Below are 24,146 nucleotides of genomic sequence, written 5' to 3' on the forward strand. Positions count from 1 at the left end.
GGGGCTGAAGGAGACAGAAGAACTCTCTGAACTCTCCCTTAGTCTATTCTTGGTTAAAAATTATGAAGCATATTTCAAGTTGTCACATTCAACACTGAATATGATTAAAGGTCCACTGTGCAATAAAAGAGTTTGAAAGAATGTTATCTCCTTCTAGACTTGATGGTCTAATGGACCAAAACATGTCATCTCTGAATTGATGAGTGACATTTAGCATTTAGGACTTAGACTCAAGTGGCTTTCCTTGTTGTCTAAACATCAGATTTTTAGACGGGTTGGGTTTTGCTGGGGGATGAATGTAAGTAGCTCAGAACAGACTTGGAAAGCAGAGTTTATTGTCAAGCTTTTAAGCTGCCAACACTTCATATTGTCTTATAACATAGTCGTAAATGCAGAGTGCTTGTGATTATAGCTGTCAACCTGGGTTAATATCCATGGACTTGTGGTAAGCGATCTGTAAGTGGCATAAAACTAAATACAAGAGTTTCTCCTTTTGGTCAGTTTTGCTCTTTCCTTGTGAACTGGTGGACGCATTCAAATCTTCAGATCTCATCCACAAAAGATCACAAAATAAAAGGTTAAGAACATCTACAGTGAGTTTGCTCATACTGTCCACACTGGGTCAAAACCAGCAACAGACAATGTAGGTTAGGAAAATATAGATTAGATATAACACAGATTGTGCTTTTTTTTTTTTAACAAATATCTTTATGTATTTACAAGTTATAGTGTCCCCATTAATGACACTGAGCGAGACAACACAGTGACCATGTGAAATATAAAATATCTGTATTTCTGTGTGTATGTGTGTGCATGTATGTTTAAGACAGTAAAAATGAGAGAAAGACAGTAAAGGGTAGATCTACATGTTTTCACATCTATCTTAAATTTTGAACACATGATATTTTGAACATTAATACAGCAGCAAACAACTATTGCCTGTGTAAAGTTAAAGTGGAGTTATGCTGTCCTGAACAAAGAATGATGCCACTCTCCTTCGGTTGTTTTTTTTAAATTATTATTATTGCCAATATTTTTGAAAACCTAGAAGGTCAGGCATACATGTTAGTGCATGTGAGTGTATAAGAACAGTGCATGTCCCTATCAGGTACACTATATATTGTAAGTATGTATGTATCCATGTGCCAACTGTGTAAGCTGTGACAACAAATTTCTCTTTGGGACAATAAAATATTGTACTGTATTGTAGACAAAAGTATTGGGGCACCTGAGCAGTACACCAACAGGGACTTTAATGACGTCTCACTCTAAACACACAGACAGCTTTGCAGCTCTAACAGCTTCCACTCTTCTGTGAAGGCTTTCCACAACATGTTGGAGTGTTTCTGTGGGAATTTGTGCCCATTCATACAGTAGAGCATTTGTGAGGTCACACACTGATGTTGGACCAAAAGGTCTGGCTCACAATCTCCGTACCAGTTCATCCCAAAGGTGTTGGATGGGGTTGAGGTCAGGGCTCTGTGTGGGCCAGTCAAGTTCTTCCACACCAAACTCATCCAACCATGTCTTTATGGAGCTTTGCTTTGTGCACTGGGGCACAGTCATGCTGGAATAGAAAAGGGCCTTCAACAAACTGTTGCCACAAAGTTGGAAGCATAGCATTGTCCAAAATGTCTTGGTATGCTGAAGCATTAAGATTTCCCTTTGCTGGAAGTCAGGGGCCGAGCGCAAACCCTGGAAAACAGCCCCATGAATTAGTGTGTCTGGATACTTTTGTTTATATAGTGCATCTTTGAGGGTTTGCCACTAATGATTTATTTCAAGTGTTGTTGCAGGGCCCACTCTCTTTGTCACATTGTGAGACTGTGTGCATGTTACAAAGCACAAATGATCCTGAGGTTTAAAAACTGCATATCATAAATCTTTGCAAACTGTGTGGGAGAGGAAAAGAACAAAACACATTAAATTTATGTGTGTGGGAGTACTCACGCTGGTGTGTGTTTGTCAGAAGTGAACAACAGATTTAAGTATGGGCTCAGGCATCTTGGGAGAAATCTCATGATTAAAAAGAGAAAAGCCTCTTTAAGAGGGCAAAGCTGAGGGTTTGCTTAAAGAGGTGTGTATGTTGGTGGTGGTGGGGGGAGGGGGGTTAGTTTGTTTCAGGTCAGGAGGACATCCCTTTGGAGGATGGTCACTGACATCATTTAGATTGTGCTTTTAACCTTTTTAGATGGTCAAACACACACACACGAGAACATGCTCTCTTTATCTTTTTGCTCAGACTCTCTTTTCTAATTTGATTTATGTCTAAATCAAACCTCAGACTCAAAACGCCGTAGGACACGCAGATAGATATGACACCCAAACATCACTGCATTACTTCACTGTGAGAAATTGTGTCTTTTTCACCTTTAAACAGCACATTTTCTCACTTAACTTGTCTCTGTCAGACGTTTTCCACAGGTAGTAGCTTTAGCCAAGTTGTAGCAGATAACACTGGTCTATTTTGTTTCCACTGCAGCTCAGCTCTGTGGAAACACAAACATGGCATGTGGTTCTCAGCTTTGAGTACTTCGCAGTTACTTTGACATTTGATATTGCACTAGAGCAGCAGCAGCATCTCAGATTTAAACTAGCGTGTTAATCATTTAATCAATAAAGTTGGGAAGAGCAAAAAAACAAACAGTGCATCTGAATACACAGTCCATATGAAACGGTTACATTTGAACCAAGATAAATCTGATCCACAAAGCTGGACACTACACTCACACAAAAGGGAAAAGGTTAAACTGATTTAATGACAAATTCTCTTAAATTTAAATTCTTAAATTCTCTTTGGTAAAATTAACAGTCCAAAAACCCAGTATCGTGGGTGAAACAGTAATCAGGATAATAATCAGGAAAAAAAACAGAAAAAAACATCCAAAAAGTCAGTAGATGACCGGACACAACAAAGAACAAAGGGAGGAGCTGGGCACAGAGTCAGTGGAAGTGTAGTGAACCTGAGGCAGAAAAAGAAACAAAGTTACTGGGGGTCAAAAGCAAGGAGCAATAGCAAAAAGTTCACCAATAGTTAGGACCTGAAACATAAACATCAATAACCTGATGAAGCTGGAGTGAATGAATCAGAATCAGAATCAGAATCAGAATCAGAATTCCTTTATTTATCCCTGGAGGGAAATTCTTGTTTTTACAGACATTGCACATGCAGTATTCCCGACCAAGAAAGGAGAAAAGTGCAGAGTATAAAAAATAGGACAAACTTAATAAAGATAGGATAAACAAAACTAAAATCTCAAAGTACAGGTATTTACAACCGGTCTTTTATGCAGCAGGCAGAGGTGGAGCCAATTGAAAGCAATAGACAGCAGGTGTGCAGGTGGGAAGCAGACCAGGAAAACAAGCCCAACTCAGGACAAACTAAAAGGAAAAACAGGAGAGGGGAGAAACAAGACAAGGACGAACCAAAACACAAAGGAGGGGGACAAAACACAAAAGAACAAAAGGGAGAGTAGGAGGGAAGACTGACAGAAGCGCAGATCAAACTGTAAAGTTTGGCAGTGCTGAATCAAGATTTTGCTACTTCCTAGAATATTTCTCTCTTTAATGTTATGAGAACAATGTTTCAGTTTTTAGCTAAGCTATAAAACAAGTTTATGATACATGGGCCATTCTGTGTCTATCTTTATTTCAGCCCAAGTGCACAAAGCAAAGCTCCATAAAGACATGGTTGGATGAGTTTGGTGTGGAAGAACTTGACTGGCCCACACAGAGCCCTGACCTCAACCCCATCCAACATCTTTGGGATGTTGGCATACAGTTTCGGCCAACATCTGCCTCCGACCTGACTATTGCCCCATGAACACCCCACGAATGGGCAAAAATTCCCACAGAAGCACTCCAAACTCTTGTGGAAATCCTTCCCAGAAGAGTGGGAGCTGTTATAGCTGCGAAGCTGTATTTAGAATGAGATGTCTCTGTGGGTGTAATGGTCAGGTACCCCAATACTTTTGTTTATATATTGTATATTTACCTATTATTAATTCATTTTCTCACTCATTCCGTCATTTCCTCTAGCAGCAAGTCAAGTTCATTTATTTTGTTTTGTCATGCCAGTTCTGACCACCACTTGATTACTGATGATGTAAAATTAACATTTGATGATACAGTCTATAAGATCTTGACAGCATCTAGATGTATAAACACATATCAGCATAAGACTATGACAGAAAATGAAAATACCATTTAAAAAAACAATATGTAAAAAAACTGCAATGTCATTTTAGTTTAATTATTAATGTAATTGATCTACTCTGCAGAGGGCAGTATAACTGTCTTCCTCTATCAAATAACATAATACTGACATAACAAACTTCAATTCATGAATATTTGAATAGTTTCAAATACCTAATTAAGACCAAACTTATCAGGAAAATGAACAGTTAAACATGCATCATTGTAAGAATTACCTAAAATGACAGAAAAAAATGATTGGATGTGTACTTTGAGTTTTTAGTTTGGCCCAAGTCCCATCATGATGTGTACTGCAGTCAGCCGCTGGGGGTAATCAAGATGATTTGGCTTCACTTTTAGGGGCTCTCATGTCGTCCCTCTTTCTATACAGTCAATGATACGGATAGCGAATTTAATAACGTAGCCTTGCTGATTTAGGCTGAATATTTATGCAGAAGTCACTATGCCATCAGTACATTCCTTTGTTGAACCCACATATAAAGGAAACTATCACAACAGCTAGAGGCATCTTTGCTTTCTTAATGATCCCATAATTGACACATGAGGAAAAGAAAAAACTTTTTCTGCAACATTAATGCAATAATAACAGCAATAAATTGCATTCTGTATCTTCCATCTGTCTTGTGCATCCGAAAAATTAGGAGTAATGCAATGTTTATGATTTTTTAAAGTTTAAGAACATCAAGCATGTCTGAAACAATGACAGGTGTCGTCATAATGTGTCATATTGCATTTTCCTGTGTGTTAGTGCAGTGTTGTTACAATACTTAACATGTTTGCTCATGCAATATTGTCCTCTTATTCAGAAATACTAGCTATTAGAAAACACTACCATCCACTTCAAATATGATGGATATGCTCACTTTATAAATTTAAAGTTAATAAAAGAAAATATAAAGATAAACAAAACAGAAAATATAGACAGCATGGCTTAAATCAATTCATCCTTTGTGAAGTTTTATCTCTAAAACTCTAAAACCCTAAAACATTTGCTGTTGTCTGTGCAAGCAAACCAAGGGCTGGTTATACCCTAAAGTGTTTAAAAAAATATTTCCTAATTATAACATGAAAAGCAAAGGAAAGCAAACGATAAACCAGATTTTACCATTGTTCAGCTGTTGTTTCTGTAAATTACTTCATCATCAAATATTTCCCTAAACACAACTTGTCTGTTAATTAGAGTGCAGTTTGGGCACAGTTTTAGTCTCATTAAAGTGACCCTATTATGCTCATCCCCAGTTTGGTACTTTTATTCTGGAGGTCCACTTTGTGGACTATATAAGTAACACTGACATAACTTAAGAATAAGGTGCACTCAGGACTGCTTCATCCTATTGCTGTTGGGACTGATGGCATCAGCTAGCTTGAGAAATACTGATATGGTGCACTGAATTTTGATGAATTTACTGTTATGAAGTTTACTGATGGACAGAGAGCTTTACTTGCTGCAAAAGTAACTGTTAACTGCTATTAGCTGTTAATGCTGTTAAGTAGATAGCTCAGTTAGCAGTATAGCTAGTGTTCCTATCAGCTAACTATGGCAGGAATTGGAGGGCAGAGAAATGAGGGAGCGTTGCACTGATGTGATTTACAGCGAAAAGCAAAGCTCTTGTGCTAGCAGTGTAAACTCTAGTGCTCCTCTGGTTCTTCAGGCAGAGTTGGCCCATTCCTGAGGAAGTGTGGCAGGCTTTAAAGCCATTTTGACATAGTGGCCAAAATGTTCAATCGCGTCACATGGTGCACCAGCCCTTTGACTTACATTGTGAAAGAAGTGGTTTTAAAATAGTGAATAAATATTGTGAAACATCACAACCTACATGGGGAATGAACTTGAGCCATGCCACCAGAAAGTTTTGCATCAGTTTAGGAAAGCTTTATCTAAAGTTTAATGTAACTTTGTAATGCAACTTTACATGAAAAAATGTAATGGCCCACTTGGTGCCAGCTGATGTTCGACTTAAGTCTTTCCAGGTAACTCACATTTGAAAGTCACTCAAAATACTTTATACCATGGCTAATTGATTCTTGAATTATTCACAAATAATTAAATGAATCATGAATCATCAGGCAAATAACTGACAAGATGGAATTATTTCCCTACACAACCAAAAAACAAAACATTCACAGCCATCATGAGACTGGTTGCCTTGGAGTTCTTACAAAGTGTAAGTGAGTGGAGCACATCTCCTAAACTCTGGAATGTCTGTCTCAAAGTGATATTGACAATTTAAATATCAAACATTTAAACCTTGCAGACATGGCAGTAAAATAATTTGTTGTTTCAACCTAATGAAGCACAGACTGGGGCTCAGCCAGGACTGGTGGGTAACGTATTTTCCACAAGTATGTCTAAATGTCAACTTTACTTGTGTTTTATACATTTCTGTTTATGACGTCTTCCTCTTGTTCTGGTCCCTCCTCTGTTTTCTTTGGTCTTCTTTTACTCACATCTTATTATTATCCTATGTTAACATATTGATATAAACATACACAACAACACTCGCAAAACACTAGCAAAAGCATTCAAACTCCACTCTGTAAGTTATGTTACAGACATTCCGCTATTGGAAGCAGACAGTGTCACAGGAAAGGTAAAGAATGATGAAACAGTGCTAAAGGGTATGACAAAAAAAGGACAAGTATTAAATATAAAAGGAAAGCCAATATTTCATGAGATTGATTACAGAAGTAAGATGCTTCAAATTTGACCAAATAATAAATAACCTCATATTTGCATTTTAAACTGCTAATAATTGTTTCATCTTACAATCAATGTGCCGCATAACAGAGCCAAAATAACCAAAAGTGTTGTCAGTGTCCAAACACATATTGTCCTATGTGTCCTGTATTTACTGTAAGTCAAACCAACTGCAGGCTAGTCCAGCACTTAAACCTCAATTTTGTCTCATTACAATGGGTTGGACATTGTGGACATGCAGTGTGTTCTTCATCATTAGGAATCAAGCATTAATCCCTGACAACATAACAGTTTACTTGATGCCTGAACACAACTAGGCAACACCATGCAGGTGGATCTGGTGACGTGCAATCTCCCTAATTAAAAAGTAAAAACTACAGTTCATTCAGAAAGAGCAACATTTATCATATCACACCAGTCTTTATCTCTGCCCTGCAAATTTTAGAGTTTATCTGTTTTCAGACTACTCCTCTTAAATGCATCTGTTTTATTTAACAGAGCAGAGTTTTATAAAAGTGGATGTACAGACATATTAAACTCATTGTACAATACTTTCCTGCATTTTTGACAGTCAACCTCTATGCTACTTCAAGATCAACGCTTTCAAGAGGATTCGCCGTTGGTCAGTTTTATCAACATCTGCAGTTCAGGCCAAACGTTGATGATGAACACATTTAGCAATTGTCGTCGTTGCTGGTGTAACCAGGCTGTAACTTCTCCATAAAATGTCAGCAGTTTGCATCCACTGCATTTACAATCATTTAACATTAAACTTAAAAGTCTAGTGGCCACAGTGAGATGATCTGAGAACACGGCAAAATTACTAGACAGGATTTTGAAATTGCAAGAAACACATGTGGTCTGGAGATCATGTTAGGCAAAATTATTTGTAAAGGAAAATGCAAACAGTGATACCCAAGCATCACTTGCAAACATCCTTCTCAGTTTACAGGTCAACTTCTTTTTCAGCTTAAAATTGTATTTACTGTTCCTCCAGTGTTGTCACTTTGAATGTTATCTCAAAATAAAGTGGCTTAGATATTGTGGCCAAATCACTGGCTGGACAGACATCCTGTTGGATTATCTGTCATTTCTTGCCACAGTAGACATTGTTGAAGCAGTGTACTATAACTGTGTTTTGAAATCTCAGTAACTATTCTTACAACTAAGTGAAAAAAGTGCCCATAACAAGAAAAATAAAACTCAAGTTGTAATATAAATGAATATCTGTGATGTATTTCTTATTATTTGCCTATATATACCAATAATAATCATGAACAAACAACAGGGGAATCATGGGTAATTGATGACTGTTGCATTCAGATCAATCTTCACAATCCATACTTTAACATTAACTAGATCATGTTATCTCTCTGTATGAGAAACTCTCCCCATCTTCACTGCACACACTATTTGTTGTCTTGTTAATTAGCTGCTTTGACAGAGAAGATGGAAAGCTCTTAGAGACACAGTTAGTTGCTCCAGTGCTCCCCAGTGCTGCGACGCAATCTGTTCCTATCAACACAAAGCAACATGCTGTGATTTTACTGACTGAATCTGTCACTCTACTAATACTACACATAATACATAAAAGCACAAATTATTTTTTTAATAGGCATTCTGCAGTTCTTGTTTACCAGTACACAAGAACACAGTCTGGCACTACAGTGTGATCAGTAACTGAAAATGATGCCCTTAAATCCATTATGGATCTGATGTCATAGCAAGCTGTGACTGAATATGGATGGTGTTTGTCTGTAGGGGAGAAGAGGGAACTTACTCGTCCTCTGGAGGTGTCATGGGTCTCATTAACCAACACGTGGAGGATGGAATTATACCCCCTTTTTAATATACCTACCCAATGACATGCCTGCTGTATACACATATGACAGTTTTAGTATTGTGCTATGTGATTAGTTGATATTTAAAAGGAAAACACCCCCTACAGTGTATGTTGAGCACTTTAAGGTTATGTTTAGCCGCTACCAAATTAATGTTACTTTTTATTTACATAGCTTGATCCAATTTAAATGAAGAAAGAGGATGCAGACAGGGTTAATTTAAAAACACTTTGTATTTTAAGGATAATCAAAAATCCTGTGGCTCCTGATGAAATGATATCTGAGATTAATCATGGACTTTTAAAAATACTGCTGGTTTGACTGTTAATGTCACGAGTAACACCATTCAAACAACATGCAAGTTTTGATTCTACGTTAAGTTTATTTTTAAGTGTTCTGTTGCTGTTTTTATGGTAATTGTAATGCTGTGTTAATTAATATTTTGATATAAAAAATGACTACATGTACTGCAAAAGACATTGTTTATAGTCAAGAATCCATAGAAGATTATCATGTGTCATTGTTGTTTACCACAGCTTTAACAAGCATTTTTGGTTCTCTGGCTTGCAACAACAAAAAAATATCCTGATATCTGAAACCCGTTAAAGCACATCAAGTAATAAAGAGTCTTTTCTGGAAACAAAATCCTTCTTTAAGTAAGGTCACAGCTGAATTGAATTTTTAATTGTAAGGCATATTTCTCCAACAATTAAAGGTTTTGGGTTTTTTTTTCTTCCATAAAATGTGCTTGCCAGGTTCCTATGATGGCGGTATATTGCTAATTATTTAGTGAGAATTGAATAGAGATGTACCCTTTCAGTGTTTATCTGCAGCATCATGGAGCTGATGACTTGTGACACCACAGATTAAGCCTCCATCATTGGCACTAATGAAGCTGTTCATTCAACATCAGGCCCTATCAGCTTTAGGTTTTCAAGTTAAATACTGGGTACAATAAGCAGAACTGTGGCTTAGGAGGTCTTTAGAAAGGAGACATTAAAAAAGTAAATTATTCATTGGCTGGCCACTATATTGGCCATTGGTCATTTGCTGTCATTGTTGTCAGAGTTTGATGATGTTTTTAAATATCAAATTTAAAGTTGTCCAATAAGTCAATTTAAATGTTCCTAAGTAAAGTACTTGCACAATCTGAAACCACCTTTTTTGTGTGATCACCATCATCAGGATTCATTGTAAAAGTCTGCTAGGAGTGAGCCAGCTCATTATCTGTAATATATGCATTTGTATGAAATTATTTGCATTCATAAATGTACTCACAACGGGCGGAATTTAATCAAAAAGTTGTTGTTGTTTAGGTCAGGAACTGGGCAGAAATCTGAAACATTTATTATCTATCAGAAAACTATTTACAAAACAGCCTTAGAATTGAGCTTAAAAACCATTTATGGAACAAGTTTTTCATAAAGTCAAATGAATAGATTTAAGTCAGAAACCCAATAAGGACATTCCTTCATCATGAATATGAATATTGACACATTTTACTCCAATGTTAGTTGTACAGGATACTTGCGGTACTTGTCAAAATGTTATGCCATCCCACCTAATGGTTCTGGAACAAAGTCGTAAACCATCCACCTGACAGACCAACACTGACAACCATAGAGCCATGCCGAGCCTAGTTTATTGATCCACCAAAATGGTTAACTGGAACAGACTAGAGAGGCAGGAGGTTACATCAGAAATAAACAACACTTTTACACCCACACACTAGCTTAAAGGTACAGAAAATGTTGACTTGGAAACACACACTTCCACAAACAACACACAGCGCACATAAAAACGTGCATAAATAACATACAAACATATGAAGTACTAGAACTCTTTCACCCTCAAAAACATACTTGTGGACATTGCTCTTTTAATAAAACATTACACATACAATACCTGTATGTGCAGCTCCAGTTGAGCAGACTCGTGCTGTCAGCAAAATGTCTACTTCTGCAACCATTTTACATTTGAAGGTGCATTATCAGAATCAAAATTCCTTTATTTATCCCCGAAGGGAAAATCGTTTTCGTACAGACATTGCACTTGCAGTATTCCCGACCAAGAAAGAAAAGGGAAAGGTATAAAAATAGGATAAACAAAACAAGATAAGTATAAATCTAAAATCTAAAAGTACAAGTATTTACATGTGTTCAAAATTTTAAAAAATGTAAAAATACAGGTATGTACATGTGTAAAAACAATATATACATTGTAGATATAAAGTAAGTGTGTCCGTCACAGTGCTGAGTTTAGCAGTTTGATGGCGACAGGCAGGAATGATTTCCTGTGTCGCTCTGTGGTGCATCGTGGGAGTCAGAGTCTTTTGCTGAACGAGCTCCTGTAGCTGATCAGCACATTGTGGAGAGGGTGAGAGGGAAAGTCCAGTATAGCCCTTATTTTGGACAACATCCTCCTCTCAGACACCACTGTCAGAGAGTCCAGTTCCTCTCCCACAACATGGTGGCCTTCTTAATGATTCTATTGAGTCTGTTAGTGTCCCTCACCCTCAGGCAGCTGCCCCAGCAGGCAACAGCATATGTGATGGCACTGGACACCACCGACTCATAGAACATCCTCAGCATCGTCCTGCAGATGTTGAAGGACCTCAGCCGCCTCAGAAAGTAGAGGCGGCTCTAGCCCTTTCTGTAGACCATGTCCACGTTCTTGCACCAGTCCAGTTTGTGGTCCAAGTACACCCCCAAGTACTTGTACTGTTCCACCACCTCCTCAGTGGCCCCTTTGATGTCGATAGGGGTCACTGGAGCCTTAGTCCTCCTCAGGTCCAACACCAGTTCCTTGGTCTTTGTCACATTGAGCTGTAGGTGGTTTTTCCCGCTTCATGGTACAAAGCTGTCTACTACAGTCCTGTACTCTCTCTCACCCCCCCCCCCCCCCCCCCCAGTAATACACCCAACCACTGCAGTCATCAGAAAATTTCTAAAGATGGCAGGTCTCTGTGCAGTGCTTAAAGTCTGTGGTGTAGATCGTGAAGAGGAAGGGAGAGAGGACAGTCCCCTGTGGAGCCCCAGTGTTGCTGATCACTTCATCTGACAGGCAGCACTTCAGGCGTACATACTGCGGTCTGCCCGTCAGATAGTCTGCGATCCAGGACACCATCCACCTGCATCGCTGTCAGCTTCTCAGCCAACAGAGCAGCCTGATGGTGTCAAACGCACTCGAGAAATTAAAGAACATGATTTTCACAGTGCTTGCCAGCTTGTCCAGGTGGGTGTAGACTCTGTTCAGCAGGTAGATGATGGCATCGTCCACTCCGGTAGGCGAACTGAAGGGGATCTTGAAGTGGTTGGACAATGGGCCGGAGCTGTTCCAGGACGAGTCTTTCCAGGGTCTTCATGACTGGGAGACACTTTACAGCTCTCATGGTGACGACATCAATGGCCTGACCGACTGCATCACAGACTACATCAACTTCTGTGTGGAGAACACCTTGCCAACCCGGAGAGTACGGTGTTTCTCCAACAACAAGCCCTGGGTGACCCCTGAGCTGAAAGCCCTACTGAACCAGAAGAAGAGGGCTTTCTTCTCTGGGGACAGAGTGGAGCAGAAGAGAGTACAGGGTGAACTCAAGTATGCAATCAGGCGGGCAAAGAACAGCTACAAGAAGAAGCTGGAGGAGCGGCTGGAGCATAACAACACACGAGATGTGTGGAGGGGCCTGAAGACCATCTCAGGACATGGACAGAGTGGAGCCAGAGGGACAGCTGAAGGCAACCAGCGATGGGCAAGTGAATTAAACCTATTTTTCAACAGGTTTAATTCCAACCCCACCCCCTCTGCCACCCATCCTCTACCCTCTTCACACATCTCCAGGCCAGCAGACACTACCACCATCACCACACCATCACTGTCCTCTACTTCACCTCCCATCACCCCCCTGTCTTCACACCACTTCACACCAGCCCCCCCTTCCACCATCAGCCCAACCATCCCCTATTGTCCACCCCTTTCCCCTCCCCACCCCCCTCTCTCACCCCTCTCCTTAACATAGGACCAGGTGAGGAGAGAACTGAGGCGGCTGAAGTGTAGGAAAGCTGCAGGACCAGACGGGATCAGCCCCAGACTGCTTAGGGACTGTGCTGACCAGCTCTGTGAGGTGGTCTCGTACATCTTCAACCTGAGCCTTAGCCTGGAGAGGGTCCCCGTCCTGTGGAAGACCTCCTGTGTGGTTCCAGTTCCTAAGACTGCACACCCCAAGGAGCCAAACCACTACAGGCCTGTCGCCTTGACCTCTCACCTGATGAAGACCATGGAGAGGCTCATCCTCAGTCACCTTCGCTCTGTGGCGAGTACAGCGATGGACACGCTGCAGTTTGCCTACAGGCCAAACATTGGGGTGGATGATGCTGTCATCTACCTGCTGCACCGGGCGCTGACTCACCTGGAGAGTGCTGGGAGCGCTGTGAGAATCATGTTTTTTGATTTCTCTAGCGCATTCAACACAATTCAGCCGGTGCTGCTGAGAGAGAAGCTGGAGAGAGCAGGTGTGGACGGACATTTGGCTGCTTGGATCATCGATTACCTCACCAACAGGCCACAGTATGTGAGACTGCGTAACTGTGTGTCTGAGGTGGTGGTCTGCAGCACGGGGGCCCCCCAGGGAACAGTACTCTCACCTTTCCTCTTCACCCTCTACACCTCGGACTTCACCTACAACACCAGCAGATGTCACCTCCAGAAGTTCTCTGACGACTCAGCCATTGTTGGCTGTGTGTCTGAGGGGAATGAGACGGAGTACAGGTCAGTCATCGTGGACTTTGTGGACTGGTGTGAGCGCAACCACCTGTGCTTAAACACCAGTAAAACAAAGGAGATGGTGATTGACTTTCGGAGAAGGTCATTACCACATACACCAGTGAACATCCAGGGCTTGGACATTGAGATTGTGGACAGTTTCAAGTACCTGGGTGTCCACCTCAACCATAAACTGGACTGGTCACATAACACCGATGCCCTGTACAAGAAGGGCCAAAGTCGCCTCCACCTTCTGAGGAGACTGAGGTCCTTTGGAGTGTGCAGGCCCCTCCTAAGGACTTTTTATGACTCTGTGGTAGCCTCTGCTATTCAGTATGCTGTGGTCTGTTGGGGACCGGGCAGCACGGACCGGGACAGGAAGAGACTAAATAAGCTGGTCAGGAGGGCCAGCTCTGTCCTGGGCTGCCCACTGGACTCCGTGGAGCAGGTGGGTGAGAGGAGGATGTTAGCCAAGCTGACATCCATCATGGACAACACCTCTCATCCTCTGCATCAGACAGTGGAGGCTCTGAACAGCTCCTTCAGTGGCAGACTGCTACACCCTCAGTGTAGGAAGGAGCGCTACCGCAGGTCTTTCATTCCCGCTGCTGTTAGGCTGTATAATTCTATGGTCTAGTCCTCTTTCTTCCCTTATGAGGACTTGTATATAGCTTTATAGTGTACTATTTTTACTTACCTTGTAAATTGTTAATTTATTTCACCTCTATATTTTTTTGTAACTGTTTATGCACACTTTTTGCACTCTTCTTGTGTTCTTGTGAGCTGCCACAACAAGTGAATTTCCCCACTGCGGGATCAATAAAGTTCATCTTATCTTATCTTATGATGTGTGACGTCAGAGCCACAGGCCTGTAGTCCTTGGGGTTGCTGGGACGCGGCATCTTCGGGACAGGAACGAGGCATGACGTCTTCCACACCACGGGGACCCTCTGAAGACTCAGAGTCAGGTTGAAGACATGATGAAGTACTCCGCTTAGCTGGGGGGCAAAGGCTTTCAGGACCCTGAGGCTCACACCATCTGGGCCTGCAGCTTTGCCTGCACGGAGTCTCTGCAGCTGTCTTCTCACCTGATCAGCTGTGAAGGTCATCGTTGAGGTGGTGGGTGGGGGAGGAGTGCATGTGGTACCCAGGTGAGAGTGGTCCACCCAGGCTTCTGGGGACGAGGTGTGAGCGAGGCCATCCAGATGGAATGTGGGGGGAGGGAGAGAGGCTGGAGTGGCTAGTTGCTGCAACTGCTGAGGAATTGTTTGAAGTGTGAATTGGGGTCCCCGTGTTGAATCTGTTTAAGAACTGATTCAGCTCATTCGCCCGTTCCACACTGCCATCAACTCCTCCGCTGTTTGGCCCGTAACCTGTGATGGTCCTCATGCCACTCCACACCTCTCTCATGTTGTTCTGCTGGAGTTTCCACTCCAGCTTCCACCGGTACCTCTCGTTTGCCTCCCTGATCTTTGATCTCAGGGTGCGCTGAATAGCTCTCACCTCCTCCCAATTGCCTGCTCAGAAAGCCCTCTTCTTGTCATTGAGCATGGCTTTGATGTCCTTGGTTACCCACAGCTTGTTGTTGGGGTAACAGTTTACAGGTGTGGTTGGGACAATGGTGTCCACACAGAAGTTTATGTAGGCAGTGATGCACTCAGTGAGCCCATCAATGTTCTGGCCGTGGGGCTCACCACAATCTCCAGTTCTATTGCGAATGCTAATGTTTTCTGTTTATCAAAAAATTTAGGCTTGTTTGTCCCAAATGAAATGTTCTGTTTGTAAAGTCATCAGGTAAGTGTCATGGAACCTGATACTTTCCAGTATTGTGCAGGTACAGAAATAGACCAAGCTGCACTGCTTGTCCTGGCACACATGAGACAATGATAAATAAATCAGGACTGAGATCCAGCACTCTGCACTTGACCATACGGTCTGCTGTGGCAGCCGATTTACAGAGCACAGGACGCTAAATTCAACCTGACAAGAGCCACATCAAACTTTTAGAGCCTTGTAAGCGATCCGCTGCTGCACTTGGGAGCTGTTTTATTGGACAAATTAAAATTGCATGGTTCATAGTGAAATACACACACACACACACACACACAGACACACAGAGTCCTAATGTTTCAGGATGAAAATTGTGCATAAAGAAAGCTTCCACCCTCCACTTTTTTCAGTCTTCTATTTGCTCTTTCACCTTAATTACTGCATTTCCTTACGAGACAGTTCTTTGTGAATTTTCCAAATAGTTCATCTTGGGAGGGAGAAGCACAGCCATAATTAACTAGCATTAGCTCATCTTTGTTGAGTCAGAAAGTGGGACATCTACCATGACTGCATCTGCAGATGGCTCACCGGTTAATTATTCTGCATTATTGGCCTCTCCCAAGAGGAACAATTCATAAAATTACACTTTCTGTGTCTCTTTTTTGGCTTCTGTATGCAATCATCCTGCATTAAGAAAGCCAAACTAACTAAAATATGATATGCCTTTTAAGTCACCAGTGAACAAAATCGTAAGGTCTCCCCTACGATAACAGGATTGTTAGCTATGTGAAATTTTATGCACAATACCAAGCAACAGAAGTTTAAACCTTCTCAGAAAATGTCAATAACTTTTATATGCATAAAGAACATGCTCATCTGTATTTGAGGTAAGAAAAACAGGGTGCTGCATGCTGGTGGGTTATGCTATTATATTAGTTGAATGCTATGAACAAATTTTGCATGACAGCAACTGTATGTGCATATGAATAGTTGATATGAAAGCAAGAGGAACCGAGTTTCCAGTAAACAAATCAATATTATTTCTTTGGGCACGGAATACAATCTAAAACTGTATAAATACATACTAACATGCATCCATATGTGTCAGATACAGTTGAGTTGTCCATGTACATGGCATTAATTTATGTCATGTAATTGTTTTCTAGTGCATCAGCAAATAAGCAAATAAAAACAGGTTATAGGAGCATAACATGGACGTGTTATAAGAAGCATTTCACACGTTATGTGAACGTAACCAGGAGTGTATTTTCACCTTTGCATTTTCTTTTTCTACTTTGTGGTGTGTTGGGTACAGCTAAAACATGGGTGACTAACACTCCAATTATCTCGACATTTTCCAATTAGAGCAGATCTAGATCAAACTCTTTAATTTAACTTTTAGGACAGACAGAACCAACAAAACCTTTTTACTCAGTTGCTTTCCTATTTAGTATTTTTTAAAGAGGGCTTTCGGGGACTTTTGCATTTGCAAGCAATATCTCAAGGATTCCAAGATTCAAGAATTTTTATTGTCATTTCACACATGTAGAAACATGAAGTGGAATTAGTTTCCCTGGTCCTGGTATAAGTCCAATAACTTACAAAATACCTAATGCTATAAATACAAAACAACAATATATAAATATAAAAACAATCAGAATAAAAAAGATATAAACAGATATAAGCACAACTGTGGTGAGAACAATGATGAGTGATAAAAGTCATATGAGATGAATGTCAATGTGTGTACTTCCTAGTGCTTTAGATAGGGAGGGAGGCAGATAAGGAAGTTTGGGGGCGGTAGCTCACATGAAGGCACACAGCACCATCTCAGTCTTACAACAGCTCACATAAAAGGATTAGTTGCTCATATGGGAAGATGAAACAGATTACATGGAAAGGCAAACAAACAAGGTCTGCTTGTTGATCAGGGCTTACTGTGGGCCCTGTCCTATCTCCACACCTCTGATACACCACAATTATATCAACTGCATATTACCAGAGCATAAAATGAAATGATGAATATTATATGCTGTTTATCTATGGGGTTGAAATGTGGTTGGTTTATGTCCTTTTTTGTGTGCAGCAGTCTCAGTGAAAATTTTGTGCCAGCAGGACCACTTTGCTTGATGTTTCTGTGATAGACACAATATTTGAATTAGGTACGGTCAGTGATGCTTTCTGGGAATTTCTGTAGTCTTTCTAGGTCGACCTTCAGCTGCCTGTCTTGCACTGTTCAGACAAGGCCAGCTGACACTCTCAGCTGGGGTTGCGGCCTCACTGCTGTTTTGACAGAAGTTACGATCTGCCATGCCGGGAGGGTGTACTTGCTGTGGTCATGTCTCTGTGGTGGGTGTCTGCCTCCAGCAACTGTCACGGTTCCAATAATGGCATATAAAAAAACCCTCTGTAAAAAATGTCAGTGTCTTAATAAATCACTTAAGTCCAGTATTCACTCTCCTTTTGTCTCTTTTTTGGTTTGTATGAATTGATAATTTTAGCCATGCTGTTAGAGCAGAAAAAGCTGAAAAGTTTAATACTGATTCCTATTTAAAGTAGGTCTATCAGGACTGAACAGCAGGCAAGTTCATGGAAATCAACTACATGTGAGAGACAGAGTTAGCAACTAGCTGGTGCACATAATTTTTAGCAGCATTTAGCAGCTAATAAGACAAATATTTTGTCTGTAGTTGGTGGAGATTAAAATAAGAAAGGCTGAAATCAACAATTCATGCAGCTTTTTACGTCTTATGTCAACTTACCTTCAGTCATAACTTATTGTTTTCTTTGTCTTGACTTTGTCATGCACTCCCTGTTGCTTTAAGTTTTATTTTTTGGTATCCAAAAACTTTTTTGTTTCAAAAAACAAGCATCAGTATACACATTAAAATTAGTCCGCACCACAAATTTAAGAAGAATAGCGATATGAAAAGTTGAAAGTTGTCAAACATTTTCAGTTTATTTACCTCATTAAAGCTGTTCTAAGGACTGTTTAGGTGTGTACACACTGCTTGACTGACGTTTTTGCTGCACCTGATAGAGCAGGACAACCGGTGCCCAGCAAAATATTAAGATTAAGATATATTAAGATTCTGTATTAGATTAATAAATTGTTTAAAATATGTACTGCACTTTTTGCAGTGTGGTCTCTCTGGAAACTCCAGCGTGTCCCTTCCCAGACAAAGAGGGAATGATGGTAAGATAAATGCACAGCCAGTCCTAGTGCTATCTTGTTATTTCTCTCAAGCCAAGAATGCTTACTTGCAGCAAGATATTTTGAACACCTTTTTAGAAGTGCGTTTCTCTAGTCTTTCAGATAAAAGAAAAAGCAAGTTTTGAAAAGCTCTAACCAACTTATTGTCAGTTTTACCCTTCGAAGGAAGAGCCTAGACCCATGAGGAAGGAAACACAGAAGCACAGCAATTTGATTGGACCCCCAGGGCTGGGATGACTGAAACATTCAGCTGTGGCAGACTTTTGACAAACTCGCCTGTGTGCTTTTTTAGCACCCACACATCAAGTAAGGTTCCCTGCTTGTTGAATGGAGAATAATGAATGGAGTTAGAGGGACATTTTGGGTGATCTTGCAGTTGCTCCCAGCATCCCACTGGAATCTAACCTGTCGCTCAACCCCTTCACCTACCTCATCCTGGTGAGTTGCTATTAAAATCTGCCCTGCACCAGTTTTGTGGCTGCATGTGCAACATATTCAGTGTTCAACACCACACACCTACTCTCACAAACACAGAGAACAGCTTTCTCATGGCCTACAAAACCTGATGAGCTGTAGAGGTCAGTTCAGTCAGCTTCATATTCGATCACACTCTCTACCTCACTCACAGGGGGAATTGGAATGCCTATTCTAATCTTTTTTGACCCCATCACTGTAGCTATCACCCACCAGGCAAACACAATAGACCACCATGACATTGACCATCTATTACAAGAACATTTTACTTTCCTTTGGACACACATTTAGGTCCCTTAAGGGGTGAATGCTCTGGTTTAGCGAGAGCTGTGTGCTCCTTCCATACCAGACAAATTCCCCTCAAGGCCTATGATATAGACTAAGTACTGCCTCTGCTACTTCTGCCTGCTTTTTGCAGAGCTTTCTGCTGCTCATTTCTATGTGTCAGTCTACACGTATAAATCCATCCTCTGTCATCAACCATTCATCATCCCCCATCTCCTCCTGGACATGTGAGTGTCCTGACACATGATGTAGGACTGGTTAATGGTATAGAAAAGGACCCTCGAAGCAAAGAGGCCAAGTTTAAACAGGCAATGCAGTGCTTTTTCTGTCAAGTTTGATTAAGTCACATTGATATGTAGAGTACTTTTAACAAATCAATTTCAACACAATTCACTTCAGAGAGAGCGAAGGATGCAACGAAGTACAGACACATCAGACATTGGAAGATGTGTGATGAAGTGAGGTCTTGATGCTGTGTATTACTGGAAAATAGAAGATCGATAAAGCATTTGGGTCCTTCTCTTACAAAAGGAGAGAGAAAAAACTGAGCTGTTAGGTTGGATGCTAAGTACTAAAATTTGCTGTAACTGCAACAGCAGGTTAGCCAGAAGATATGTCAAGATCACACATCAAGATACATCAAAAAGATCCACAAATGTCAACCTGCTGCTGAGAAGACCAATAAAGGAAGAAGGATTCATCCTCTGGACATGAAAGTCATGGAATAGCTGTTGAGAAACTTGAGTCTGGACAAAGTCACACTCAAACATCATGGATGTTTGTTGTCCCAGGATCCCCCATCTTGGTCACTGACCAATGAAGCTAATGAATAAATGAACAAGGACGGTGATGTGTTACTGAAAATGCTATCAAAGTTTGGCGATAAAATGTTATAACGTTTGACTGAGTAGGTTATTTTTGCTACAAACCGTACTGAATGGTACTTAAAAATGAATATAAAGTGAATAATACACTTAACATGTGGCAAAGATTGAATGGCACAATCAAGCTCACACGATGCACGCAGCACAAAACACAAATATTCAGATTATCTTTAGAATGTACTACTTGTACAAAGCTATATTAAAGTAATGTTTGGAGGCACTACTGTGAGACTTTAATACTTTAATACCACAACACAAATGCATGTTTGACAGCAGCATTTCTCTCATATGCAGGATCTTCGTGATTTAGGGAAGAGAAGCAGGTACACGCCTCTGGCTAAGTGTAAGAGTTCAAATATGCGATGCTGTTTCGTTCCTGTGTGATTCATCTGGAGTTCCTTATTCTTTGTCTAAAAGAGCAGGAACTTTTTAATTTGACAGTTGTTCAAGTTTATTAATAGCAAAAGGAACATATAATGTCAAACATGTCATAGTGAACATTGTTAAAAGTTCTGTGGCTTTCTAGTTTATTTAACAACTGGCTTGAACTCTATGTTAAAAGAAGAAGAAAACTCTTGAGAACAGGAGAAGCTGTGTTGTGTATGTTAAAAGCGTAGCATAAGGAAACTTTCGGAGAACACATTTCTTCTGTATAGATGCAAGTTCTCCCTTTTAAAACGCAACACATCAGTTTTGGTTGAATAAATCATTACCTTAAGTTCATCCCATCATATCTTGGATACTTAAAGGACCCAATCAGCGGTTCTTATCAATCTCCAAATCAAAGACTTGTTACTTTCTATCATAAGACAGCATGATTTGTGCCATCCATCATTTTCTAACAGTGGATGTAAAAAATTATAGATATCTCGAATTAAAACTCTCTGGGGATTTCTCCCTCCCTGTAAAGGGATTTGGTAGGACGGAGGCCAAAGACATTTTTATTATTTTGTCTTGATCCAATTTTTATTCAAATCAAAGCCTCCTCTGGGTTGAATTTCTAACAGCTCTTCTGTTAAAGTACAGTGTGTGACAGACCTGTAGTTGCACTCACATGCCTGCTTTTACACATAATTGCCAGTTTATTAGGTACTCCATGACAGCTTTCTGCTACAATGTTTTGATAATTCTTGAAACTATAGATAGCAGAAATTTTAGTGGATAGTGGATTACATAATATTGAAAGTTGTTTCTGTTTAATTCAGTGCAGGGACAGATGTACAGGGTAGCCTGGCCTCATTCCCAGGATGTCAAATGCCTTGACACTTGTTATGTCCCTCAGTGTCTCATCCATACACAGAAGGTGCCCTTTAGAGTCTGCACGAGACACACCAGGCTTTGAACTAACTCCAGTGTAAGCACATTCACGTGAGAATGAGATGATCAAGCCAACTGCACAGCAAAACATAAATAGATAACAAAGTCCCAAGAAGGTTGTTGGTTGTCGTTGAGCGGTGTGTCACACAAGCATGCTTCATACAGGAAGGTGGATTTTGCATCCTTCACGTCACCAATCTTCTTGTCAACACAACCATGTTGCTCTTGTGCCTAAACCTAACCAAAGTGTAATTTCACATTAACCACATGCTAGAAAGGCAGATGCTGAAGGAATCAGCAGATGCTGTACCTTGTGCTCCCCTCAAAGGGTATCCCAAAACTGATTTAGACCAGTCTTTTTTTTTTAGACCAGTCAGTTTGCTAAATCTTGATGTTAATTAAGATCAAAAAGCTGTATGTGTTGTGTATATGGTATATGTGGAAAAACTTTGATTAGTTTTATTTGATTAGCAAATAAATATATTCAAAAGTTGCCTCCCTCTGGCACATGAGTCTGCACACAAACAGGCGCATCTGACTGCCTGAACTAGAATATTTTAGCCATGATCTAAATATCATTCTCTTTTTGAGGTTGTTTAGTTATCTTTAATGTATTAACCATATCTTCTCACTGTGTTAAATACTGACTCTTTCACATCTTGGCAATCAGAGTAAGTGGGCTGGCCTGCTGATAGGACATTAAAAAGAAAGGGCAGTCCCCAACTTAAGCACAAACAATGCTGAATGCAACTGGACAGGGAGAATGGAGAGAGTAAGAAGAGAAGAGGAGAGTGAGAATAGAGGCTGGTATGAGAGACTGCAGCACATGATTCTCAGAGCGAAGAGGGGAAGAAACGAGAGAAAGAGAGAGAAACGGAGAGGGAGAGAGCAAAGAGAGAGAGCTGAATGTGATAGATGAAGAAATGAGTGAGAACAGAGTGGAGTTGTGAACCAGCAGTGCAGCAGTGGAACCAGCTACAGTATTTTCCACAGGAGTCAGAGACAAAAAAATGCTAAAAGTTAACAGGACACAAAGCATAACTCAGGTTTTCAGCAGGACACAAAGCAGTATAACAACCATAATAATCTGATGAAGTTATATTGCTACTGTTTGTCTGAAATTTGTTCTGCTGGGCAGCAGAAACAAACGTCATCCATTTGCAGAGCAAAACTTTCATTTGGAATTGTAAAGACTTCATGAGTTTCTTCACCAATAAAATCAATAACTTTAAAGAAAAAATCAATAAAGATCTTCCCAGAATAGCCGATATAGTGCCATCTCTAGAAATCTCTTTTAATCCTACTCCATCTCTGGACAGGTTCCTGCCCATAGACCTCCCCGAGCTGACCTCCAGCATTAACAAATCTAACCCAACTACATGTCTCTTAGACCCCATCCCAACTAAGCTCCTCAAGGACGTCTTTCCCTTGATTGGCGTTTCCTTCTTAGATCAGATCAACTTATCCTTAACAACAGGTTATGTACCACAGGCGTTTAAAACCGCTGTCATTAGACCTTTACTTAAAAAAACCTTCACTTGACCCAGACATCTTAGCAAACTATAGGCCGATATCCAACCTCCCGTTCTTATCTAAAATACTCGAAAGAGTGGTTGCAAATCAGTTGATTGATCACCTACACAGGAACAGTCTCTTTGAGATGTTTCAGTCTGGTTTCAGAGCCCATCACAGCACAGAAACAGCACTGGTTAAAGTCACAAATGACCTCCTCATGGCATCAGACCGCAGGCTTGTCTCCATACTTGTTTTGCTAGATCTCAGTGCTGCTTTCGACACTGTAGATCACAGCATTTTATTACACAGATTAGAACATGAGACTAGGATCACAGGGACTGCACTATGCTGGTTCAAATCATATTTAACAGATAGATTTCACTTTGCTCAAGTTAATAATATTTCCTCTTCATATATAAGGGTTAGCCTCGGTGTTCCACAAGGTTCAGTGCTTGGGCCGATCCTGTTCACCTTATACATGCTCCCTCTAGGAAATATTATTCAGAAACATGGCATAACATGGCCAAGAATTTCCCTCCAGGGATTAATAAAGGAATTCTGATTCTGATTCTGATAAACTTTCATTGTTATGCTGATGACACTCAGCTGTACTTATCCTTAAAGCCTGAAGAAACGGAGCCGTTAGCCAGACTCCAGGCATGTCTTAAGGACATAAAGGACTGGATGACCTCCAATTTTTTATTATTAAACTCAGACAAAACTGAGATCATTGTTCTAGGCCCCAGACACTTTAGAAATAGAATAGCTGATAATATTCTCTCTCTGGGCGGCATTACTTTGGCCTCCAGTACGACTGCGAGGAACCTCGGCGTTATCTTTGATCAAGACGTGTCATTTATTCATCACATTAAACAGACCTCTAAGACCGCCTTCTTTCACCTCCGTAATATTGCTAAGATTAGGAGTGTCCTCTCTCAGAGTGATGCTGAAAAACTTGTCCATGCTTTCGTTACTTCTAGGCTGGACTACTGCAACTCACTATTGTCAGGATGTCCAAATTATTCTATTAATAACCTGCAGCTGATCCAAAATGCAGCAGCTAGAGTTTTAACAGGAATCAGTAAAAGGGATCATATCTCCCCATCTTAGCTTCTCTTCAGTGGCTTCCGGTAAAATTCAGAATAGACTTTAAAATTCTCCTACTTACATAT

The sequence above is a fragment of the Scatophagus argus genome, chromosome 12 (assembly GCF_020382885.2).
Source record: "Scatophagus argus isolate fScaArg1 chromosome 12, fScaArg1.pri, whole genome shotgun sequence".
NCBI lineage: Eukaryota > Metazoa > Chordata > Actinopteri > Scatophagidae > Scatophagus > Scatophagus argus.